Here is a 6,000-nt window from a genome sequence, read left to right on the forward strand (position 1 = left end):
TTTGATTGGTGTAAGGCTTGGGTTTTGATGCTTGTATGGTGGAGAAGTTGTGGTAATAGTTGGGGGTGTTGCTTGGTGGTATTGGGAGAGATTTTGTGAGATTTTGAAATGAGTTTGAAGGGGAAAAAAAAGGGTTTTTGGCTGAGTTTCAGGTAAGGCCGCGGCTCTGTTCTAGAGCGTCGCGGCCCAAGCTTGAGGAAGAGGAAGGGAGAAGCTGCTGGGCCGTTGGGCCGCGACATGGAGAAGGTGGGCCGTGGCCCGTGTTGGGGATTGGTCTGTGGCCGTTTCTGTTTGGGGAGGCGGGCCGCAGCATGGTGAAGGAGGGTCGCGGCCCTTAGTGGCATTTTGGCCAAAAGTAGGTTTTTGGCTTGGGGATTCAAGCCTTAGGCCTCGGGATCAATCCTATGTTGGAAAAACTCATTGCAGGATCTTTATTTATTTTCATGCAATTTACATATTATCAACACAAACATGCAAATTCCTAGAACATGCTCCTATGAAATTGATACAAATACAGAGTAAAGTAAAAACTTACATTACGCAGTGAAACTGGAACAACTCCATCCTTCAATCTTTCTAACCCTTGATTCCTTTCAGTACCAGAGTATTATCTAGAGATTGAACAAGATCAGCAACACAATCTTCCTCACCAAGCCTTTGATCAACCTAGAATTATTGTGGGCTGGTTCTCAACACATGAGATAGAGATCTTGAAGAGAAGAAGAAGAGAGAGTGGCCAAGAAAGGTTAGACTATCTAGGTTTTCACTTACCAATCAACTGAAACTCACTTTCCTCTTAAAACCCTAGATATCATATTCCTTATATAGGCAACTTAATGGGATTTATTTAAATTTAAATTAATTAAAAATAATAAACAAAAATAAAAGCCTTGGGCTGCCATAAATGGACTTGGGCCCAATCTCTTTGTTAATCCCAACTGGGCCTAAATTCAAAACCTTTTTTTTTTAATTAATTAATTAAATCCTTATTCAAATTAACTAATTATAGTTTGAAACTTAATTTAATATTATTTATTTATATTGATACCAATTTATCAATATTAATAAATTTACCCAAAGATTCTATTTTATTCTCTAAATCTCATATCTCTGTAAATTTTCCAAAATTGACCTAGTCAACTTTAAAAATCCTAATTGATAATTAAATCAATTAATTGAGACATTCTAGATTATTTACTCAAAGGTGATGCGGGGACCATGGATCCATGAAATCAAGCTCCAACAAGTTACTGTGAATTTATTTACGAATAATTTCACTACCTTATTAATTCCTCGTGACTCCACTATAGACTCAGAATTGAACTCTTGAATTCATAGAACGTATTTTCAAAACCATAAATACGTTATCCATTGTTATAACCATTACAGTCAGTCAATCCTCTATCAATGACTTACTAACGAGCTGGGTGCAAATTACCATTTTACCCCTCATCAATATTTTATCCTTAACTCCCACTAAGTTCCTTATAAATGATATTTCTGTGAACTTAATCACAGAAATGAGATCTCAATCATTTAACACTTTGAACAAAGCAATTAAAGAAATCATCTTTTCACTTCTCATAGAGAAGTTATAGATTTCGTATCTATGAATAATACTCCCACTCAATTACACTAATAAATCTCCAAGATGTAAGTATGGGCTAGACCGTAGGGTAAGCTGGTAACGAACAAGTCAAAATATTTAAAGAATATAATTAGCAGAATATTATCACTCAGAATTAAGATCGACTTAATATATGGCCAACGTTGTGACATTGATTAGATTTTATAACAACGATACTTATTAATCAATCAATAATCAATATCGGTCCTAGTCCAATGTAACTAAATACATCCGATCTTATCTACTTGGTCAATGCCTTGGACAAGACATCACACCATGAATGTGTACGTAGATCATATCGTAGATTGCCTAATCAGTGAAAATCCAATGCACTGATCTAATCTTAGGACTCGTTCTTTTGAACATATAATTACAACTATAATCCACTGTGACATAGTCACTATAATTGTAACTATCCATATGTTCGGGATTTTATAAATGTTTGTATTATTTCAATAATCATGTAATAAACACAAGCAAACAACACGGTTGTCAAACTAAATGATTTCTACTACTTTTATTGATAATATGAAATCGTGCTACATGTCCGACATGGTTTTATAAGGGCATAAAACCCAACATCCTACTACCCGGTTTAGTAGGATTTGATGTCTCGGAGGCTAGGTTTTGGTTTGGGAACCTTTGTTATTCATTTTATTGATGGAATCCCATAATTGGCTATGACCAGGTGACCGTCAAGGAACTAAAAGGTTGATCGTTCTCAATGGTCGTTCTTATTAATTCTCGCTCGAACCAGAGGTAAGAAAACTGCACCCTATGTATATGACATGCGTGGTTATTATAGAGGCATGTTGATTGTTAAATGTGGACATTGATTGCATATTTAATGCTTAGCAAATCTTGCTTACTTGTGTATGGCACTGACTAGTCAGAATCGGCATTGGTCGCGTGTTACTGACCTAAGAGTCAGAAACGGCATAAGCATCATGAACACAAAGCCGATAAAATATTAGATCTAATCGACATCTGCATTGAATGAATCATATGAAGCATTGATGCCGGATCTGTTGGATTAGTTTATACATGATCTTTATTTATTTTCATGTATATCTAATATTAAACAAATTAATACGAGATAGTCTAACACATGTTTCTAAAATTGAATTCAAAGAGAAACAAATAATAGAATACTTACAATATACGCAGCGGAATTAAGAGTCCTTCCTTCAGTTTCTCAAACTCTTGTATCCTTTCTGTCGCAGAGTATTATCAAGAAACTGAACCGATCTTCTATTTTCTTCACAATCTTCCAATGTATCCTTAGAACCACCTAGACTAATGTGGGCAATTCTCAACACATGAGATAGATATAGAGAGAAGAAGAGAAAATAACAAAGAGGTTTAGAAAAGGACTTGTGTTTAGAGAGAATCTAAAACTATCAGAAAATCTGACTTGTGTCTTACAAACTTATGTTTTGACTTCTCTCTAAGCACTTCTTTTATAGACTCAATTAGGCCATTTAATTTAATTAAAAAATCAATAAAATAATATCCATTTTGAAGCCCTAAGTCGAAATTATCATGGGCTATAGGCCCGTGAAATTTCTCATTTGATTATAAGCCCGTTGGACTTAAAATCAAGGCCTGTATTATTTTCTATTGATTTAATTAATTAAATAATTATTTAAATCCTTTATCAAATTAATTATTTATAATTTGATCCTTGATTTAAAATTATTTATTAATTTAGATACCAATTTATCTTAATTAATAAATCTGCCATAATTTCTCTTTTCTTCTCAAAATTACACAACTCTGTGAAACTATCCAAAATTGACCTGGTCAACTTTGATAATTCTAATTGATGATTAAATCAATTAATTGAGACTATCTTGATGATTTTATCCAAGGTACAATGGGGACTATGGGCCTATGAAATCAAGCTCCAATAAGTTATCATAAATCTAACAAATAAATTTACTAACTTATTAATTCCTCGTGACTCCACTATAGACTTGGAATTGCACTCTTGAATTCATAGAACGCTCTATAACAAATATAGATATGCTATTAATTATCCATTGTTACAACCATAATTGTCACTCAATCCTTTATAGACGGACTACAATGAGATAGGACTAAAATACCGTTTTACCCCTCATTGTATTTTATCCTTAAAACACTTAGTTCCTTGTAAATGATATTTCAGTAAACTAATTTAATTACTGAAATGAGATCTCTATCATTTAACACCTTGAACCAAACTAAAAGGAAACCATCGTTTCACTTCTTCATCAGAAGCTATAGATGTTCATATCTATGATTAACACTCCCACTCAATTATACTACCGAGTTCCCAAGATGTAAGTATGGGCTAGTCCGTAGGGTAAGCTGGTAACGAACAAGTCAAAGAACTCAAATAATACAATCAGTTAGAATACTAACCACTCAGAATTGAGATTGAATTGACCTATGGTCAACTATATGATATGACTAGAATAGATAACAACGGTATGTTTACTTATCTTATCAACTGTCAATATCGGTCCTGTCCGATGTAACAAAAACATCCGATCTTATCTACTTTGCTAATGTTCTGGAAAGAACATAACACTGTAATGTGTAAGTAGATCATATCGTAGATTGGCAAGTCAGTGTAAATCCAGTGCACTGACTAATCTTAGGACTAACTTATTTTGAACATATAATCATATTTATATTCCACTGTGATTACGTCACTATAAAGAAGATTAGCTATATGCTCGGGATTTAATAGAAGTTTATATTAAACAAATAATCATGAAAATAAAACATGTGAGAAAAGTGATTGACCAAGTCAAAAAATGATTTCTATTCTTTTATTGATAATAAAATGAGATTACAAAGAATTTGTGTTTTAATTAGGGCATAAAACCCCAACAGGATCGACCCTAAGTTCGATGAAAATTATAAGCGCTTGTCTAGTCTATGACTAGTTACTCAGAGTCAGGGCCAAAGGCCTAGGTGACTGTTTTGTCACATGGCTGAGGGAAATGGAATCCCATGTTAGTGACTCTGTGGTCACTCGGTAGGTTTATGTTGGTGACTATTTCATCATATACCTATCTTGTTTAAGCTAGTGAAAGAATCACTTATTTGTAAAGGGAACAGAACCCACCTTAGTGACTTTTACAACTGTCACTCCTCTATTTTAGACTAAAAGTCCTGGATGATTATTATGATCATCGGTTGATGTTATATTCTTGCAGTATTGAGTTTTCTTGTTGGGCTTTGGCTCATGGGTGCTATGTGGTGCAGGTAAAGGGAAAGAAAAGCTCACCCAACCTTGAGTGGAGAGCTTAGGTGGTGATGTGTACATATGCGGCCGCTTGACCACCACGGCCAAGGAGTTCTCAAGGGAACTATGGGGTTTACCCCCTTTTTTTTTTGCCGCTTAGATCGGCAGGTTGTAAATTTTAAACAGTAATGACCATTTTTTTTTATTGTAAATAACTTGTAAACGTTTTTTTATGGGCCCATGAATAGTTTTATGTTTTAAATAAAATATATCATTTCATTTTGATTGGTTTTCCACTTTAACCTATTAATAACACCTAAAAACACGTTTTTAACCAAAGAACTCGGTTAGCGAGTTAAATTCACAGTTCAAAGTTCACCGTAACTGTCTTGGGGTAACCAAGGCGTTATATTGAATGCCTTCTGATACCAAGTTTGAAAACAGATACAGTAGGAAAAGAAGGAAGAAAAGGAGGAGTAGAAATGATTAATACTTAGCTCAAATTAGGCTAGAGTGTAGCTTGCCATATATATACACTGTTAAAGAATACAAAGAGCCACAAAAGGCAATCGGCACGTATACTAAATATTCTAACAACATTTAAAAAATCACAATAGAAAGAATATTTCAGTACAACCAATTTAGTGGCAACAGGGGATGGTTATGCTTAGGACCACAATTTTGTTATACACAATCGACCTGAATTCTATTTCTCAACATTTCTTATAAATTTGCATGTAAAAAAAGTAAGTACAAAAATTATATATATATATTATATTTTAATATAATATTTGATTGATTAAATAAATGTTACAAATTATTTGTCACTAAAGAAGTGTCATTTAATCAAGTAAGGGAATGTTATATTATTTGTATATTTTGATTAAATGAATTATGTGACAAATAATAGAGTGTGACAAATATTATTTTGTCAAATATAACATATATTGTAGAGTTACAATTTGAGAAATGATTATCATAATCAGTCTTGTAACATATAGAGTGGAGTTACAATTCATAAGGAATAATAATCATAAGTTTTATAACTCTTACAAATATTCACCAATTGATGTGTAAAATGAGTGACACGTCTTGAATTTCATTTTTATTAGCTGTAATATTTTATAGTTATTGT

The sequence above is a fragment of the Humulus lupulus genome, chromosome 5, assembly GCF_963169125.1.
Source record: "Humulus lupulus chromosome 5, drHumLupu1.1, whole genome shotgun sequence".
Lineage (NCBI taxonomy): Eukaryota > Viridiplantae > Streptophyta > Magnoliopsida > Rosales > Cannabaceae > Humulus > Humulus lupulus.